Source organism: Dermacentor albipictus, chromosome 1 (genome assembly GCF_038994185.2).
Source record: "Dermacentor albipictus isolate Rhodes 1998 colony chromosome 1, USDA_Dalb.pri_finalv2, whole genome shotgun sequence".
NCBI classification, from domain to species: domain Eukaryota; kingdom Metazoa; phylum Arthropoda; class Arachnida; order Ixodida; family Ixodidae; genus Dermacentor; species Dermacentor albipictus.
Genome location: NC_091821.1, coordinates 71800815 through 71822360, shown reverse-complemented (window position 1 = coordinate 71822360; position 21546 = coordinate 71800815). Strand labels below are relative to the sequence as shown.

General features: G+C 46.1%; 1 protein-coding gene across 3 annotated transcripts in view; it reads left to right on the top strand.

The window, feature by feature from the left end:
* The window catches only part of LOC135903938 (phosphatidylserine lipase ABHD16A), a 113336-nt gene that overhangs the window by 85995 nt on the left and 5795 nt on the right, over nt 1-21546 (top strand). The window lies entirely within an intron of this gene.

The window sequence follows — 21546 nt, the reverse complement described above, 5'->3', positions numbered from 1 at the left end:
TGGCGCGCTGTCAGTTGGTGTGGTGATTTCGGTCTCAAATTCTCTGCCTCAATATATCACTCTCTCCTTCATCATCATCTTCCACAGCTGGCTCCAATGCCGTTCATCATGCCAGTGTTCCCATACTGCCTCTCCCTCTACGAAGGTGCTGATGGCACTGGCCCACTGCTAGATGGTGCGGTGATTCGAAATGAAAACACATGAACAGCTGAGCTCAAAGGTTGCATTAGGGAGTATGATAACTGTCGAACAATCTTTTGTCTAATTAGATTTGCAATTCATTGTAAAACATTTTTCAGCAAGAATTACATTCCTGCATTGTTTCTTCGAAGAAAAATATAGGGAAACTTGAAACCCCACTCAGTGTCTGCAAAACAGAAAATGCACACACCGATTTCATTTAATAACATACAAATGCACAAGTTGTGTATGCAGTTAAACCACGACATGACAAACTTCAATATAATAGAATTCTCGATGTATTGAAGCATTGAACTTTTCATAACTTCTTGTGCATTGAACACCATGTATTTAGAACTTCAATGTAATTATGTATTTTTATATGCGATTTCAATACAACAAAATTTCACTGCCGCCGCGAAGGAATAGAGAAAATAAATAGAAACTTCCGCGTACACTGATGGTCAAATCGTTGAATTACAAATGGCTGCTTGCAAACGCACCTCACAAATCGTGTCACACAGCTAAGAGTGACTGCCTAAACGGAGTACCGTAATGTTCCATATTAAGTCCAAGTGTGATAAGATCCTGTCATGCTCCACACGCTGTATGCTTTCCATGCGAGTGAAAACATGCGATGGTGAGCCAAGGAGGATGTAGGTTTGAATGCTGTTTTTCCATGCAAGCAAAGTGGAATGGGAGCGAGCTAATTGCATCATCCCACTGCCAACAACACTATCAGTCACTGGGGCGGAGTGGACGGGAAATCGTGGCTGGATATGCTTAACCAGGGTGTCTACCAACAGGGAAAACCGGGAAAACCGGGAATTCTCAGGGATTTTGAGTAGTCTGGAAAAACTCAGGGAAAACTCAGGGAATTTGTGCTTTTATCAGGGAAAATTAGCTGTAATTTTTTTAGAGGGTCAAAAGTCGCGGTGATGCTGGCTCGAGAAACAGACAGGACTCGTAGCGAATCGTCGTCGGCTGGAGGAGTTGCCAGTGTACAGTCAACGACCGACTTTCCGGATTCCCGATAACTCGGACGGCTTCGCGGCACCACCACGTACCCCAAAGAGTCAATGTATCATAACTTCTGAAATTTCAGACGCAAGAACTCTTCGCCGTCCGATTTTCTAAACGTTTTGCGTGATCGCAGGTCCGAGACGGCATTAATGAAAACCACCACCGCTGCTATTTTGATTACCTCGCCGCCTTGAACCGGTGCTCTCGCACGCAGATCCGCTGGCAGCCGTAGCCACCACTGCGGCAACGCTAGGCCTAGCTGCTTCGACGTTCGCTGTTAAGCTTCTTGTCGTTCGGTGCCGTGTTTCTTCATTTCTCCGCTGAAAGCAATAATTTTGTCTTCGAAGCTCGGAAAGCACGGCGCATTGCATAATGCTCTTTTCTGAAAGTCTGGTTCGCCTCATTACAGTCATGTAACGCGGTGAAGCGTAACAAGCGTAGGAAGGGGCAATTGTCGCGGGACACTGTATGTATTCCTTAATTTTACACGTGTGCACCCGCCCTCACCTGTCACAGTAGGAGCACCGATATGCCTAATAAGTGCACTGATAGGCATTCAGAGCTTTTTCAGACGTACATGTGTCGATTTTAGCCCTTAAGGGCAGTAAAAGACATGAATTTATTTTTTCGGACTGCCTGATTTTTCGGAAGTTTTCGCGGCCCCTAGGGGGTCCGAAAAATTGGACGTTGACTGTAAATTGACCAAGAGTATTCTTCAAATGGTCTGTGGGGCGAACGCGCGGCGAAACGAGGACGAGAACAGAAAGGATCGACGCACTGAGGAATGAACGGGGAATTAAGTATGCGACCGCTTCTTTGAAGGAGCCTGCGCTCAAAAAACAAATTGTTGGCTGATGCTGAGATGCAGGTGTCCCTCATCCAAACCAAAATAAACTCTTTAAAGTAGTGAAACACAACACTGAGGCGTCTTGTGCGAGCTGAGAGTATGTCAGGACAGTTGCATGATACTGAGCATGCTATCAGTTGATAGAAATAGCTCATATTCGATAATATTTGCTTCTGTATGCATCTCCTTTTTATTTGTTCTAGAGAATGTACAACTCGATTTGAAAATTTTTTCGAAGACATTTTATTTGCTGTGTATTTTAATAACCCCTCCCTTATATACTTTTTTTGAATAACATAAACACTACTCCTTAGTATTCAAATTGGATTAAGTCGGTTTCCTTTAAAATTTGTTTCATATGCTTACTAGAGAGTGACAGCATAGGGCGATATGGTTTCAGTGCTACTTGACATAAAACATAGTTCTGCATCACTCAGGAAATTTTGCAAAAACACTCGGGGAAAACCTGGAAAACTCAGGGAATTTGGAAATGTCAACTTGGTAGACACCCTGTTAACTCTTTCGTTACCACACGTATTGAAATCGAGCACGAGTGATCGATGCTTTAGGTCGCCGTTTCAACATGTTGGAGCCGTTTCTTATCCACTTAAGGTCATCCAGTAGTTAGAACAGGCACTGAACTTTCAGAATCGGTTCAAGTTTTCGCACTCCGGTAGTGTTGGGAGTTTTGACAGACGTTTTTGTGAACTAATGTGTGTATGTTGTAGCAAAAAAAGGCGTGGCTGTCGCTTTCTGCCGTGTTCGAGAAAAAAGCATGCTGCTTACGATTACACTGCACTAGCATCAAAATCTTGTAATCAAATGACTCCCAGCAAGTCAAGAATTAAATTATATCGCCAGCTGTGTCATCAGACAGTGTTGAGCGGTGATAATTAACCGACAATGACGCCAGCTGCTCATAGTCACTAGCTTTGGTTTGGAGTGTGATCCGTTTTATTCCGCCAAAGTGTATCTCCGAAGGTCCGCTGCATGTCCAACATGTGGACCTGGCACTTACAACCAGTTGCAGTTTCCAAGAGTTTAGGTTTCGCTTCTCCCGTAAAATCCCGGCAAGGAAGGTTGCCGGTGTCAATGCACAGTTATCGAAAGTCTCTCTCATGGCGTTGTTCCGCATGGATGCGTCGTGAGAAAAGCGTCGTGCTCGAAACTATGCTGCACCCGCACTTCAATTTAGTGATGAGGACTCGAGTTGATTCGGAAAATGACAGCAAAGCAGATTCGAGCTCTGACAGCAACAATGTTTTGAGTGAGCATGGGACATCCGCAGCTGTTCACCGGCAAGGTGTCCTTCTTTGTGCGTGCTTATCTGCGAATCTTTTTGCACGACCTGAGAGCTCTACTGATTATATTCAGGGTGCATACTTCGCTTGGTTATGATGTGCTGCCATCGGCACCAAAGAAACTTCTGTTCACACCAAGAAGGCTGCCCATACCACATCTCTGCCTAGCACTACCGATCAGTGCACGACAGTTTACAGTGGTGTGGGATTTCTTTTTACTCTCCTTCTCTGCAGAGGTGACAAAGACAATCTGCAAAAATGCAAACAGATATGTTTGGATGCATAATCTTGTAGTTGCCCAGCTACGCTGAGAGCCATCAGTCCTCGATGAGGTGCAGGACTCTAGACGAACTGGTGAAGTACGTTCCTTGGACTTTTCATCGGACCATCCTCAGAAGATGCCGAAAAGGCAGAACTGCAAAATGTGTTACAAGGACCACAAAGTATAACAAGAACCAGATGTTTTGTGGGAAAAGTGCAGAGTGCACCTGTGATTCACAAAATCCAGGAACTGCTTCACCGCATAGCATGAGGGATCAACTACCGTAAAAACCGGACTATAGGTCGGACCAGAATATAGGTCGATCCCCCAACTAACGAATTCTCAAAATGAAAAAAAAAAAAAATTTCAATGGTAAAAGTACCGAAGGACATAACACCCTTACCGTGAAAAAATGCGAATCAGGGTGTTGCACAATGGTGACAGTATTTATTTAAATGCTGCTCGCATGTGCACCTGGCCAAGTCTTTAGCGGTATCGTGCGACCATCGACCCGCGTGCTTGTCAGCACCTTATTAACGGCTGCTGAAACAAACGAGATACGCGCATGTGTACACATGCCCTTACTTTCGCTATTTCGCCGCTCCGTGCCGTGATAAGGTGCTGACAAACATGCGGGTCGATGGTCGCGCGATACTGTTAAAAATTGGCGGGGTGTACAGTACACAGAAGGACACGAAGTGCACAAGTGCTACTCCGAATCAGAGCAACGCCTTTGATCAGAGTCAGATGACGAGTGCTTCTCGCTGCCCAGTCCATAGGCGTGTGCGATCTCTAGCGCTTTCAAACGGATGCATTCGGCAGTCACAGGCAGCGATCTTACACGCAGCTCTCGGACGGACTCTGCAGCCTTGCCTTCCAGTTCTGCAGTCCGCTGCGATGCGGCACGAAATGACGTTTTCTTCTGGTTGGTGCAAGTTGTAATACGTTGCTTTTGCCTCCGCCACTACCGAATGCTCTTTTCGGATACTTCAAGTTTGCGCTGTGCCGCCAGGTTGCCGTGGGCTTCCGCGTACTCAATCGCCTTTTTCTTGAAGGTGACGGTGAATTGACGTCGGCATCCGCTCATTTTGAAACAAAATGAAAATGCAGCCTTTAATTAATATAACCTTGCGACAATGGAAACGCAAAATGCCGGTGGCACAACGTCGCCACGCCGCCATAGACGCCGCGCTGCTGCTGATGGCGATGGCGGCTGTTTACTTCATCCACCCATTGTTGCAAGACTTCCGTAGTTTTTCCGCCAATGTCCGGTATATAAGTCGAGGGTCGACTTTTCGCGATGGTTTTTTGAAAAAAAGTTCGACCTATATTCCGGTTTTTACGGTAGTCTTAGTTTCTTTTTTGGATCCGAAGGACGGCAGCGAACTGAGCGTTCTTTTCAGACGCTATTCCTGGGTTATTTATCTTTGAAATGTTTATTCTTAATTTCCTTTCACATTAGTGTTTTTGTAAATATTAAGTTTTTTTATTGTTGTTTTTATCAACTGGCAGCAAAAATGGCACTTTCTAGAATTTTTGTTTTACCTAATAAATTTTTTTTGGCAACATGTTTTTGGAAGGATCACTTCATTATGCACAATATGCTATGCTGTAATGTGTGCTGGAATATTATTTGTAGTGATAAATAATTTTTTTTCCAAGACTTTTAAAAAACACCCATTTTCTCGCGGGAATGAGAGTTAATTCATATCGCCAATGTGAACATATTGTCTACACTGCATGAAACCGTATCTTTTGTCGCTGCCTTTCAAACTCAAAGTGCATTTCTTTCTAATTTAAATGCGGTTTTTTTCGATTGCCTGATACAGTTAAACCTGGATATAACGAAGTTGACAAAAGCTCGCAATTTTTCGTTACATGCAGGTTTTCGTTACATGCAGGTTTTGCGTGAAGGCTCGTACGAATGATGCAGAAACGAAACTAAATAGCTCAATATATCCGCGAAGGTGAACTCACCCTTCAAGCATTTATTTTACACCAAAAAACCGCGTAATTTGCGCTTGCTTCTTCGGCACAAGTGACGGCACAACACGCCGCTCCAAAGAAGCTAAATCGTGTAGAGCTCCTTCATCGTCGAGCGAGCCGATGAAACGGCGCATAACGTCCATTGCGTTCATCACCTCCTTTGCAGAAGGCAAGTCACACGGATCTGCCTCACAGGCACCATCATCACCGCCATCGGGATTTTGCACGCTTTCAGCTACTGCTGCATCAGACATTTCTTCTGTAGCCACGGCGGCGTTGTCGGCAAACAAAAAGTCAGTCAGTTCAACGTCGTCGGGTACACCACCGTTAGTGCATAGCTCGTTCCACGCTTCGGCCACATCGGACGGAGTAGAAAGGTCTTCCTCCTCTTCCTCGTCGGCACCAGCCCGTGCGTTTTTGGCTATTCCGGCCTTTAAAAAGCAATTCGCGATAACTTCTGCCCTGACAGCCACCCGTTGCTTGCCTTGAAATCATCATGGCCCAAGATACACGCAAAATCCTTTGCCTTCTGTTGCAAGATCGCACCACTTATGGGTACATTTCTGGCTCTCGTGTCCAAAAACCATGTGAACACTGCCTTGTCCACAGCAGTGTATGTGGACAGCTTCAGTCTTTTTTTCTTCGAGCTTGTTCCAGACTCCACTGCGTTTCTGATGCTGTGTTCCGCACTCAAAATCGTTGATAATGTGCTCGCTGGAATGCTGAAACGGGCGGCAACGTCCTTCTTCTTCTTACCCGTGGAGACAGCATTTAAAATTGCGAGTTTGTCTTCAAAAGACAGAACTTTTTGTTTTCTGGCAGCAGAACTCATCACGACCAACCGACGACGTAGTTAGAAGCGGAGACGCACGACTACACGCCGACAGGCAGGCCTAGCACCTCCAAAACAAGTCGGACAAACCAGTACCAGGGCACAGTTGACACACGCACACATGCAGAACGCAGGACAACACTCAAAATGGCGAATGCAACGCATCCATAGAGAAAGAAAAAAAAGTGACGCATGTCGTTCGTCATGGAGTGTCGTTCGTCATCATCCCTCTCCCTTCCCGCGCCCTGGCAATGAAAGAACCGGCTATCAGCGTTGCTTTTCAAGTGAATTCTTACACATAAGTGCGTCTAAGCCGTTGAAACAAATAAAAATCACTAAATAAGAATGCTTGTCCTCAAATCTATACGAAACAAAATAAATCTGAAAGAGAAATCAGCTGCCGATACCAATGCCACCTGGCGTCACGCTAGACAAGCAAAGCCTGAAGACTGCTACGTTAGGCACGGAGCGGCGCTAGTTGCCGCCATCATCATCATCGCTAACTTTGCTCGGTCGCGGCAATCCCTGGCGTTCGCGTAGCTGCTGGCTCCTTACAATATTAATATTCAATAATCTAGAGCATTTCTTCGGCCGAATTTTCCTTAAAAGTGCAAAAAGTAATGACTGATCAGCTTTGGGAGTTCGTTACATCAAGGCTAACCGCCGCAACGTGTTCGTTACATCAAGGTCGAAAATACATGGGCTTCAATGGGGGCAGCGTTGGGGAATTCAAAAACTTCGTTAAATCCAGGAATTCGTTACATATAGGTTCGTTACATCCAGGTTTAACTGTAATTCGGAAAATGAAAATGTTGCAGCTCCTTCCGTGTACAGAAAAATTATCTGTGACTGTACTTATTTGCATAAAAAAATCAAATTTCAATACAGCAAACTTTTGATATAACGAATGGGATTACCAATTTTACCAGCTTCTTTATATTGAGGTTCAACAGTACTTTCCTGTGTTTTTTTACACCTATATTCAGTTCAAATAAGTAATAAGTAGGGGTGTGCGATTACCAATTAGTAGATTTCAAATCTAATATAGAATATCGAAAAACTTAACACAAACGCTTATGCTTCAAATTTTGTGCAAAAAACAGTGCTGCACATGCTCGGGAAGCTAATCGCATTACTTAGCAAGAATCTTGCTAGCTGTCATTAACTTGGGTACCTATGAATCAAGATGTATAGTAATATGCTCTACTCTTGTTAGAGGGAACACCAAATTAGTATGCCAGCATTGATAACAACTCACTTCTTATACAAAGGTCTGGAAACGGTTTTTTATCGATAGACTGTCTTTCAAATAGAATTAAGTGCTTTTTTCCCGCTGAAGCTGAAGCAATAGCGAAGGTGTCCTAAATAGTACCAATGTGGTTTTCAGTTTAATAGTGGGCCATAGTGTGCTTAATGGCAATCTTCTATTGCTTTGAAAGTATTGTTTTCCAGTTTTCTTCCAGTTTTTCCGCCTTTATGGCATTAGGTTTCCGTGGGTTATCGTCAGCCCATTGGGGCCAATCTGCGCGCAACAGACAAAAGCGTAGAATGCGCATCATGTCATTTGACACTGCTCCGCACAGTTGTCAGCACTGGCAGTAAACAGTTCTCGACCCATGGCAAGATTGTGCAATGTCCTCATCCACGACTTGCTCAAAACTACGAAAAGAAACCGTTTTGTGCCTATGAACGGTGTTTTGAACAAGGGGCACCGAGCGGTATTTTGAAAACATTGCGGCCATGAACATGCAGTCGTCATACTGTGCACTTGCTTTCTTTGGCGAGGCGGTTTGTTGGCTTTCTGAGAGTGGTGCAACCGCTGTGAATAGATCTCTGTTGATTCAATAACCATAACTTCACTCGCCGACAGCTAGAAAAAAAAGACCAACCCTTTCCCTACTGCAAAAGGGGGGGGGGGGGTAAGCGAAGTTTGTCCTGCATGCACCTGACCTTCGTCATGGTTTAGTAACCCACAGGTAGCAGTGCTGGATTGCTTGGCCTGCCACTCCCTCAGCTAGGGATCTTCTCGTTGCTGTCGGATTGCTTGGGCTCAGGTAGCTCTAACGGCTGGATCGGCATGCCAACAGTGAGCCCATTCACAAGCAAGTTCTCGCTGCCGCTTCTCGAAGGCTGCGAGTGCCTTGGGGGAATGTGCAATGCGAGCCTGTGCCATCCATTTTTACGAGAAGGGATGAACTGAAACGAAGCCGGCACAGCGCACGCGAAAGCCTTTCCTGCCCTTTCCCTCCCCAGTGGAAGCAAAATGTGACTGGTTGCGCGCGTGGCGTGGGCGCGCGCCTATGCAGCTGGAATCTTTACTAATGACTCATGCTCCGGCGCCGGCGCAGCTGTCAACTTATGAAACTGCCCTTTCTTACAGCTGCTCTGCTCTGGGATCAATTGTTTTTCTTTTTTTGTGGCCACAACGCCACTGAAACTTGTGAGCCCAATAAAAGCTTTGCTTGAAAAAAAAAAGAAAGAAATATCTTATGGGCAAAATTAGACAAAAGCAAGAATCAGGAGGAGATGAGGTAGAAATTGGGGAATTTTTTCTCCTGAATGTTTGTGAGTGCTATAGGTGTTTCAGATTTTTCGTTGATTTTTTTCAGTTTTTTTCATATGCCAACAGGCATATCTTTTTCTAATATATATTTTTGACCGAAACCTTCTACACCTATTTCTTACCTACTTGGATATGCAATGTGTTGTGACAGAATGACGTCACGGCCACGCCCCTGTTCATACCTAGATAAACGGCGCGCATTTGGGAATAAAGCCATTCCTATTCCTGCTATCTTAGTAGCGTCTGTATGCATGCTACAACAAGTGGCGACGAAAATGGGATCGGAAGCTTAGGCCGAGATTGCGCAGGACAAGAATAATGGCGAAGTTCTTGGATTTCGAGCCTTTCGTCGATGATGGCGAATAAGATATGTCTTATGTTGAAAGATTTGACCACTTCTGGAAAGTGACCCAAAACAAGGATGGCAGCCTGAAGAAGTCTGCCTTTATAACGGCCATTGGTAAACGCCCCTACAAAACGCTGAAGGACCTGTTGCTACCAGCGAAGCCAGAAGACAAACCATTCAATGAAATCGTCGCAGTCCTGAGGAAACACTACTCTCCGGGAAGCAAAGTTATCGCCGAAAGGTTCAAGTTTAATCGCCGCTACTAGATAGAAGGTGAGACAATTTCTGCATTTGCTGTGGAACTACGCCATGTGGCAACAAGATGCGATTTTGGGCCGTTTCTGGACGATGCTCTTCGAGACAGGCTCGTGGCTGGCCTCAGCGATGCTTCGATTCAAGCCAGCCTTCTGAAGAAAAAGGAGCTAAGCTTCGAAACTGCGTATGACCTAGCCAGAAGCGCGGAACTGGCTACAAAAGAATCCAAAGGCTTCCGCCCAACCTCTGACAAGACTTTCCTCGACGAAGATGTCTACGTCATTCAGAACGGTCAACAAAGACAAAAGGTGAGGACTTCGGTGCGTCTTGCAGTTGGTAACTCTTGTTACAGATGTGCAGAGCAACACGATGCGGGAGACTGTCCATATCGAAAGGTAAGGTGTCATTATTGCAAAATGACCAGTCATCTGGCTCGGGCATGCAAGAAAAAAAAAAAACGAGAAGCGGTTAATGCATTCAACGACAATGACGAAGAAGTGCAAGAGTTACAACTTTTTCACGTTCAGCAAAGTGGACCGACGACTCGACCTTACTGAGTGCAAGTGCACATTGCAGGTACGCCGGTGGAGATGCAGATCGACACAGGAGCCGCTGTCTCGATTATTAGCGAGAGCGTCTTTTCGTCCCTGTCTTGTTCACAGCCACCAGTCAAAACAGGACTGCAACTTGGAATGTACGGAGGCACACCACTGGAAATTGTAGGGCAAGCGGAAGTGCCTGTGGTCTAAAGAGAACAACGCAATATGTTGCCTGTCGTCGTTGTACCAGGAAGGAAGCCGTCGCTACTTGGACGTGACTGGCTTGCAGAACTGAAGATTGGAAGAGCGTATTCACGGTGCAGACAGATGGAATGGTGGAGGAGCTGCTACGCAAATATAGCGATGTCTTTTCTACGGAGGTAGGACTAACAAAGGGACACAAGGCACAGCTGGTCCTAAAGGAAAACGCCAGACCAGTTTTGTGCATGGCTCGACCGGTTCCCTTTTCCCTGCGGACAGCAGTCAAAGAAGAAATTCGACAGCTTGAACGAAACGGGGTCCTGGTTCCCGTGGCACAAAGCGACTGGGCTACACCAGTGGTCGTCATCCCCAAGGCAGACAAGAAGGTGAAGCTGTGACTTCACCTTCTTGTCTAATTTGAAGACAATTTGTCTTCAAATTAGACAAATTGTCTAATTTTTAATTTTGAAGTCACCTTTTGAAGGTGACTTCGAAATTACCTTAAATCCTTGCATAATGACGAAGCATTATCCATTGCCCTTAGTCAAAGACATCGTTGCAGTAATTGCGGAAGGCAAGGTCTTCACGGTCTTGGACCTGACCACTGCGTACCAACAAATAGAAGTGCACCCTAACTCTCAAAAACTGTTGACGCTTAACACGCACATCGGCTTATTTCAGTGCCTCCGCATGCCATACGGAATTTCCAGTGCCCCAGCCATATTCCAGTCGGTGATGGATCAAGTATTAAAAGGCGTGAAGGGCGTCGCCTGCTATCTCGATGATGTCCTCATCACGGGAGCGTCCGAAATGGAATGTTTCCAACGCGTTGAAGCAGTCCTTGCTCGGTTTCGGGAGCATGGCGTTCGGCTCAAGCAAGAGAAATGTAAGTTTTTCAAAGACTCTGTCACCTATCTGGGGCATATTATTAGCGCTAGTGGAATTAAGCCGTGCACGGAAAAGGTTGAAGCTGTTAGGAATGCGCCAGCTCCAAGGAATGAATCGGAACTAAGAGCGTACCTTGGCATGCTATCTTTTTACTCCAAGTTCATTCCCAACATGTCCACACAGCTGAAACCCCTATATCAATTACTGAAGGGAACTCGGCAGTGGCAGTGGCCCAAAGACGCTGAAGAGTGTTTCCAGAGTAGCAAGCGTTGGTTGACAAGTGACAGTGTCCTAACCTTCTACCATCCGGAGAAGTCAATAGGCCTTGTAGCAGACGCGTCTGCATACGGATTGGGGGCAGTGCTCTTCCATGAAATCGACGGAAATGAAAAACCGATAGCCTACGCTTCGCGAACACTCAGTAAAGCAGAGACTGGGTACTCCCAAATAAAAAAGAAGCGCTTGCCGTGGTGTTCGCTATCAAACGATTTCATAAATATATTTTTGGACGAGAGTTCACTATATACTCTGATCACCTGCCATTAAATGGCTTACTCGGACACAACAAGCCCATTCCAGCACTATCAGCTGCCCGAATCTAGCGCTGGATGCTGCTACTTGCGGCCTACCGTTACAAATGGGTATATAGGAAAGGGAAGGCTCTCGCTAATGCAGACGCATTATCGCGGCTTCCGCTAAAGAACGAAGCTGACGTCAGTGACTACGTGCAGTTTTTCTCGGCAACAGAGGAACTGCCCTTATCAGCTGAAGATATTCGGAAAGCAACAAAGAAGGACCCAGTCCTATCGAAAGTGCACTTCTTCACATTAAATGGATGGCCAACAAAAGTTGCCGATGAAAATTTAGCACCGTACTTTACTAGACGCCATGAACTATCATTGGATCGAGACTGCGTGACCTGGGGCAATCGCGTAATTGTGCACGTGCGCTTGTTACGCCGGTTTTAAAATTGCTGCGTGAAGGACATCCAGGCGCGACTAGAATGAAAATGCTTGCGAGGAGCCATGTGTGGTGGCCTCGGCACACTTCGGACATAGAAGACACTGTCCAGAGCTGTGCAGTCTGTCAATTTAGGCAAAACACGCCGTCCCAGGTAGACTTCACTCCTTGGGCCCGTGCACGCAAAAGATGGGAAAGAGTGCACTTGGACTTCGCTTTTGCAAACTCATGCTGGTTACTAGTCCTGATAGATGCTTATTCCAAATGGGCAGAAGTTGTGTGCATGAAAACTACAGCGGAAGCAACTGTGCAAGAGGTGTGAAAAATATTTGCGAGCTTCGGTCTACTGGAAATGGTCGTCACAGACAATGGACTGCAATTCTCGTCTGCTCAGTTCTCTACATTCCTTGCCTCCAGTGGCATACGCCACCTCACTTCTCCGCCTTATCATCCTGCTTCGAATGGGGCGGCAGAACAACTTGTGCAAACCGTCAAGAAAAGCCTACTAAAGCAAATTGGAGAACACAAAAAGCATGGCAAGTCTATGCAGCATTGTGTTGATCAGTTTTTATTTTCGTACAGGAACACGCCCTGCGCATCGACAGAAATTACGCCCGCTCAGTTGTTTTTGACGTGGGCCCCAAGAACACGTCTTAGCCTCCTGCACCCGGAGCTGAATAACCGGTTGAAGAACGAATCATGCCAGCCCACTTTTGTCCGCTCAAGGTCAACATGGCGCGAGTTCACAGCAGGTGACGAGGTGCGAGTGAAAGGAACCCATCCAGGCGACCCTCTTTGGTTAGCAGGCACGATCACGCGCCGTATTAGTGCTGTCACGTATACAGTGCAGGTGAATAACGAAGAACGTTTTGTGCATGTCGACCATATCGTTTCAACTAAGCGCCCGGATTACCAGCCAGCCAGAAGCTCGACATTCAGTCTTACAACTTCCAGGACGGCTCGATCAAGCAGACCCCATGGCGGCCCCAGAAATGGCAGCCCTTCCAGACGGTCCACAGGGCGACGATCAGGCACTGCAAAACCAATCTTCACTTGAGCCCCCAGCATCGGGGCGCCTTGAAGATCACCAGGCGATGTCCGGCCCCGAGACCTCGGAGCAGGTTCCAGTGCAGTCCACTCCTGACACCTTAAGGCGTAGTACACGAACACGCAAGCAACCAGATAGATGGGGATATAATTAAAAAGAAAATTAAAGCTGGCAGAAGTGTTGTGACAGAACGAGTTCACGGCCACGCCTCTGTTTGTACCTAGATAAACAGCGCGCGTTTGGGAATAAAGCCATTCCTATTCCTGCTATCTGAGTAGCGTCTGTATGCATGCTACAACACAATGAACCACCAAAAATAGTATGGCAACATTTTTATGGCTCCATTTTATAGCAAGGCATGCCTTTCAGAAGCGCATGTTTTTAGAGCAGACCTCTTCATAGCCCGCTCCTGCGACAAGTGTCTGAGGTGTCAGTGTAACCGAGTGAATGAGCGCTGCAAAGAATGAAAGCGAATGTGGAGGGTAGACGGCCCCCACATGCACTGAGTTGCTGACGGCCATGGCATCCACAGCTGCGTGGGTGATCTCATCTGTGCTTCTGAGGAGGGCCAGGGTGCCATGAGGTGGGGAGGGCTATGCTCGTTCGCGGCATCTGTTGCTGAGGTCAGTCCATGGTACCAGTGTGTGTGATGGGGATCAGTGCTCCTGCAAGGGGCAATGGCGAGCAGCTACGAGTAAGGCTCGATGTGACGCTCCCTTGGGTGGTGTTGCCACTAATACTGGTGGCACGACTTCACCACGACGAAGGACCGCTCTCATGATTGGTGCAATGAAAGTGGGAAAAGAAAAGCTTAGTGCTGCACAAGGCAGGCTGTGCAACGACGATGGCTACAATATGGCACCAGATTAGCGCATGTCATCTGTGTGAAAAAGCGTTGCATGAGTGTCTGCGGCAGCTGCTGTGAACCGCACCCACGCGTCACTGACGCGCTTGTCTCTCGCGATAGCCAACATATCGCGAAATGAAAATGCATATATGCAAATGAAATGCAAATTTCACATTAGGGAGTATTGTAATTGTTGGTGAATTTTTGGTTATTCCCAGGATTATTCAGATCTGATTAGCTTTAGTTCATTGCACAGATCAAAGCCTATCCTATGCGACTACTTATGATCGTTTTGTTATGGTGAGCTAAATTAAGGTTATAAATGATAGCGTGAGACCCACAAATTAAAACAATTTTGCTGTGGGTTACAGCATGGGACACGGCAGAAATGATGAACTTGGTCAAAATCCTTTCTTTAATAATTCTTTCTTTATTTTTTGCTCTCCTCAGACCTTCTTTTATCACACTGGTAAATATTATAACAAAATACGTGGTAGAAATCATTAAAATAGAGAAATCAAGAAACCCAGTTGCTGTCAGGAGGTGCCTGGCACCTTGAATCTTGCAGCTTTCCTTTGACACAGCGCTGCCATCTTGGTATCATTGTGAAGAAGAGAGATCGAAGGTCAAGGTAGCTGCAGTGCCATATTTGCCTGCACAAATATAACAGCAGCAATAGTCTGCAAGGAATAGCAAAATCAGCATTGCGATTAGTTACTGTAGTCATATGGGGTGCAGGGTACATTCCTATTGGCTGCCGCCTGTTCGTATTACATATGCGCCTTTTGCAAGCGTCAGGGTAGCAGTGCGCTGCGCATCTAATTGTCTGCTTTGGTGACATGCTCGACTGTTGAGGCATACTAACTCACTTGGGCGGTGATGGGCCTGGCCCTAAAAGAAGAAAGTTTCAAACTGTCCATGTATACAGAAGATAGCAAAAGGCAAGAGACAAGGCTACCTGTTGAAGGCAGTGCCGTCGAGGCTTAACTGGTGCACATGTGTGATCGGGAAAGTGTGTCCACATGTGATTGACAAGGTATGCCCGCATATGATTTGTGAAGTGCATCTGGATGTTACCGTGACAGTGTGTCAACAGGTGATAGGCAAAGTGTGTCTGTGTGGGACTCCATGTGTGATCAGCACAGTGCACCTGCGCGGGATCATGATGGTGTGTCTCTGTTTGCCGAGGACAGCAACACATCAGTGAGTAAACTGTTCCCATGTCAGACATTCAGCCACATATTTTACCTCCAAGTACAAGCAATGAAGAAATCGCGCAACAAGAGGAATAAAGAACCGACATTTTAAGTGCACTGTCATCTGCTTCTAAAACAAAGCATAAATTTCAGTTCTTTAAGGAAGATTCAGGAGAAAGTAGCGATAACGTGATTCCTGGGGCAATATTTTTTTATTAAAAGGAAGGCAAAGTAAATGAACTGCTGGGTGCAGCAAGCTGCAAGCAGTGTAGGTTGATGCTGAATTGTGTAGGAACGAGACAAGATCAGGCTTGCTACTAAAATAATTTTTCCGTGACCACTGCATAGTTACTAACAATTTATGGTCATCCTTAAGATCTGCTTGCCCTCAGCAGACCAACCATTTCAAGGTGAACATGCTTGCACTAAGAGCTGTACAGTCTGCAGGTAAAAAGCAAAATGCATTTAACAATATTGTTTCCTATATGAACAATTCCCATTGAGGACAAGGTCGCAAGTCCTACAGGCGGCTACATCGTAAGCACAGCCACCTTGCGGCTGCATCAGCAGCGATAACAATTCAGTCGGAAAATGCAGAAAAAGTGCGTGACATCTGCAAGAAATGTGCCCCGGGCAACACTGACGTAATCTATGATGCCACTTGGCTGACAAGGGGTCATACAAGCCACGTTGGTATTGGCTGAGTCATTAAGCAGCATTTGGGCCTTGTCATGGACCACTGTGTCCTTTCTAATTATTGTTCATGGCTGTGCTCTTGGCCCCAAGCCTGAAGACAGCACCTACTCAGGATGGTATAAAGATCATCAGCTCCAGCGCCAAAAGAAACACTGAGGCAAGGGCAGGCCGAATGGAAATAATTGCAGCAAAAACCACATTTGATACTTCGCTTCAGAAAGACCAGGTCCGTTGTGTGCATATGGCCTTTGTGATGGGGGCAGCTGCACCTGCATTGCCTTCAGCGATGTATGTTCTTATACCCATACAGAAACAAAAGTGGACACTCATGTCAAGAAAAGAATGTGCACTGCATTTCGCAATCTTGTTAAAAAAAAAGTGAAGTGCAAGGATCTTGAGCTTGGCATGAGTGGGAAGTAGGGGCGTGCGAGTATCAAAATTTTCAAGCACGAATCGAATACGAATACTTAGCTTCGAATATTAAATAATGATATGCACATGCATTTATTAGCAAGTTGGATTAATTTCTTATTTTGGAACGTTGCCATTACATTGTCATTGTTAAAAAACTAGACTAGTAAGCCATTATACTAAAACATTGGGTATTTGGCTCATGTTAACTTGGAAAATTTAGTCATTCCCACTAGCTGTCCTCCCCAGCCTGTGCCTTACTATACCGCATCAAATGCTCGTGAAATAGGAGGCATTTGACCCTGTGCCGGTCGTCACTCATCACTCTTGCTGTTAAGCAATAAACTCAGAATAGGGGTTGGCGCACCCTTGCTCTCCGCAAACCCGTGCCCCTGGCGACTGAGAGGTTGGCTTTCCAACGAAGTTAGGCGTTTAGCGGCAAAGTGTGCTTTACAAGCAAAATTTCGCTGGCAGCACAAAATCGTCACAAAATTCAACACAATAGCGTACGAATATTCTTAGGTTAGATAGAAACAAATGCTAAGAACTGTTCGCTCCCAAACAGCGCGGGGTGCATAGTGCCATTGGTAGCTCACTGCACGCTTTTAGTGGGCGATAATGCAAACCCGCCGCCGTTCTGTTGCAGGGGGCGCGATGTGGGCATCATGTTTCGCTTTGGCGGCATCTGGTGTCGTCCACCAGCTCGATTTCGTTTCTATTTCCCCCCCGCCCTCTTAAAACGCCATGCAATAGAAAAACAACAAAACGCGTCTCGGGCCGCTGGAGCACTACCAGCTCGATGCGCGTCGGCGTCTCGTGCCGCAGTGCCTATCGGCACTGCGGCACGAGACGCCGACGCGCATCGAGCTAAGCCTCGTGCCGATAGGCACGAGGCTTAGCTTTACGTAGATTTCAACAGTAGTTGAGTCTGTCAATTTTTTTGTTACTTTGGATTGTACGTTTTTTCTCGCGGTGTTTTTCATAGCATATGAATGAGGTTATACTGTATACCAATACAATCAAAGTCCATCCCATTGAAGGCATTCATATTTTGTCTGTGTGCATTTTTCTTTGCACAGGTTTGCTTGATTTGAACACTTGAAGTTACTCATTTCTGCACACTTGAGAACGAGACTGCACTAGTGGTGTGAAAATATTTTGGAATTCAGGATATGAATTGAATCATACTTCATATTAAATTGATATTTTATTCAATAGTTCCATGTTCACAAATTGCAAATATTTCTTAGGGCAGAGTATTGCTGGAGAACTGTGATTAGTGAGGTTTTAAAGGACAAAGTTTATGGAGTGGTGGGCAGTTATGTTCCTCCAGCTGCATTAGAAATAGTTGTTCCTAAAACCTTTGTTCTAAATACATTCTGCTGTAGGAGGCATTGTTGCCACGATATGGCAGCAGTTCCTAAGCATGCAAGTGCATGGAACAGCAAATTCTTCGCTAGAAGGTAAAGTAATTTAATCAATAGTGTCTCGTTTTAAGGCTGCCTGATGATTTATCTCGATTCTTCTTTAAGTAAGGTGTCATTTCATAGGTGCATGTCATGATTGTTGCATCACTAAAGCTTTCTATGATTTTGTATTATACTTGGCTCCTTCTCCATATGATATTGACAGTTTGTGTTCGCTTTACATTAGAATTTTACTACCTCGACTGTCCACAAGCATCTGATAAGTGTGGCTTCTTCGTAATAGCCACGGTCATGATTGCTCATATTTCACTCTACTCGCATACAAACTGCCCAGAAGTCCTGTTTTTCAGTTTTGTATTGGAATCCATGTATATCGAAGGATAAAAACTTAAGCTTTGTTTACCGCTTTTGTGAATGGAAGAAATGCACCATAACCACACGCACAGGCAGGGAAAAGCGGGGTTCAAATAAAGTAGTTGCACCGAGCAACTGAAGCCAACAGACGTGCAGTCACCTTGTTCCTTACATGATGGTGCTGTGAAACCCGAGAAGAAGATTGTATCCGTGCAACTGATCATGGATCGACTACATCAACGCGATGCCATTTGAACTGCTACTACCCGTATCATCGCTGAGGCAACCGAAGCCTTGCAAGCGCTCCTGAATGAACTCGATGGCAGAGACAATGGCCTGAGATCACGCTAAAATAGAAGAGCTTGTGACCAACAATGACGAATACGAAGTTGAATTCACCGAGGCGCTCGAATACCACAAGATGATCTGCCACACCATCAGCTGGGTTTGTTTTTGTCTTCATTCCCGTGCCGACATTGGATCACTGCTGGCTGCCGAGGGCTTTGTGATGACAGCAGGCAGTACATCCAGTCTGTATACCCGATAAGCAGGCGAACGTCATCTCATACACCAGACCACCGACACCACGTGTACAGCAACCGAAACTCCAAACCAAGACCAATCGCCATGCAACATGCGGGGAACAGACGTCAGCGACCACCTGAATGGTACAACCCACGTTGGATAACGATCCATACACACATGCCCAATCGCGCTACATTGTGCGCATGGTGCGGCAGATTCAGAGCCTATCGCGTGACCATCGGAAATACGAACCACAAAATCGCTACCACTTTTGCTCCTCCCACCACTGCCACCGCAGCCAGAACAAACACCACCGGCAAAGCAGTGGTTGGAACCACAAGCTTGAGTACAACATATTGACGACAGAGTCCAGGCCTCCTATGATTTTACAATAAAAAGGACACGAACCAGGACGACCGCCACAAGAATGACTGCTTTGCCATTGAGAAATACCCTTATGTGTAGCCACCTTGGTTTAAGTCGTTCCAGCCCAAGTGCTGTTGCATTGAGGATGTCACAACCCCGACCAGGTCAGATGCGACTGCACGGACATCTCAGACCAAGCTCACCGTCATCGAGCTGCAGCACTACATCCTACTGACCATACCAGCACGTCTACCACCGCCAGAAATGCAACTACTCTTAAGTTCGACTTCAGCCAAGGTCGAGGGATGCCGTGCAACTTTCCCAACACTGTTACGACCTCCCACGGACCGCCACACAAAATTACCAACCGACGCCTTCGGGGTGTCTACATTGAAAATGAGAACAACAGCATGGAAGACCCGCTCGTGATCCACAGGTCCAAGAAGAAATGGAAGCAACCTCCTCCGGCGCCTTCTCCAGTCATTAGCGCGCCATCAGATCACTCGCGGACCATTTTTCCAGCCTGGTCAGATGCCAGCAGTAACCGCCGTTTCTGCTGCTGCAGGTACACCAGGCTGTTTCAAATGCAGACGGGCGACAAGCGTAGCTGTTCCGCCAATTAAACCACCGCCAGCTTGCAAACTTGGTAAGCATGAACAATTTAAAGTTCGTAAAGGATTGTGGCTCTACGGAGAGAAGAAAAAGGCGAAAAACCGTAAAATAAAGCTCCCGACTCAGCGCCTTATATTGTTGGAAGCCGATTTAAACAGCTCTGGGACTGCAGTATATTTAATGAGTGAAGTTAAGAAGACGAGATGGTACTGCTGTCATCAACCATCTCGTCCGTTGCTCACGGGTGGCAGTGTGTTGAGAACTGAGAAGGAAGTGCGCCATAACCATGTGCACGGGCAGGGAAAAACAGGGTGCGAATGAAGTAGTTGAACCGAGCAACTGTAGCCGATGGACGCACAGTCACTTACTTCCTTACACCGCATAGCCTCCGTGAAATATTTATTTTGGTTTATTTGGAAAAATAAGGAAATGTTCTTTGTTGAATACAGTATTCAGACATTTTTTTTCTTCTTCTTTTTCATCTTTAAACATTCATAAATAGCTGCTTAAGCAACCCCAGTACTGCAGCCAAATCTCTATATAACGAATCATGCGGGACCGCCGAAAATCGTTCGTTATTTTGAAATATTGTTGTCATGAAAAAGTTGCAGTATAAGCCAGTGGACAAACCTAGGAATGAAAATGACATACCTTCACAGTAGACATGTGTGCAGACAAGCATACTCTCAAATAAAAAGGTTGCGCTCACTTCAAAGCTGTTTTTAAAAAAAAATCGGTGATTTTCTTCTGGTGCGTGCAGCACGCACGACTGATTAGGAATGAGTCTACGTCTTCCACTTTGCGCAATACCTCATCGGGTGTGTCATTGCACTGAGCGATGAAAGTGCGGACTTTGTTCATGTGCACTAAAATATCAATGTTCGACAGGACCTCATCTTCTGTGTTCGGTGACCCACAGTCATCTTCCTTTGGGTCGTCATCGTCACTGGAGGCGTCGCAAACGCAGTTAACAATCTCTTCGGTTGTCAGGTCGGCCGCCACTGTGCTGTCGCTCTCCACATAGTCGTTGAAGGAAGAGACGGCAGGGAGCAGTTCTGCAACCTCAGTCCACAGGTCTCCTGGGTTGTTGTCAGTCACCTCCAGTGTCATATTCAAGCTGCACAGGCGCTTTGACAAGCCCGGCTTTTCACCAGCAGTTGCTAATGTTGGACACCTCCAAGTTGCACCAAGCTCCTGTGAACATTTCCGCTGCCTGACGAATATTGATTGCAGTCGGCTGCTTTAGGTGGAGGTTGATAATCAACCGCTGCACAAAACGCTTACGAAATTCTGCTTTCGCACTCTTCACAATGCCCTGGTCTAGGGTTTGCAGCAAGGATGTGTTGTTTTGCAGCAGCAACTCCAAGCAAACATGCATCAAGTAAACATTCATAATGTGAGCAGACCGGTTGTCGACAAACCAGTAGAATTCTTCGGTCATCCCTCCTCATTTGGTCGTCAAGTTTGGCGAGCCACTCGGGATAGAGTTCTCTGGTCATCCGGGCTCGTTTGTTGGCACGGTAATCATACGGTAAGGACATGTTGTCTTTCATGCAGCGAGGCTTCGCATGCTTGGCGATGAAAAGCAGTTTAATTTTCTTCGTGCCTGTTGCATTGCAGCAGAACAGGACTGTCATGCAAAGATGTGGCTTCTTCGCTCCTTTGCACTGCTGCCCTTTGAAGTGCATCGTCCGGTCCGGCAGGAACTCATAAAAACATGTGATCTCATCTGCGTTGAAAATATCGTCTCACACCACGATTCAGCCACCTGTAGAAAATTATCATTGTGCGAGGAATCCACGCCTTCTCTGTCAGCAGCCTTTTCCTCACCCGAGACAACCTGCCAAGTTATTCTGTTCCTTTGGCAGAAACGAGAAAGCC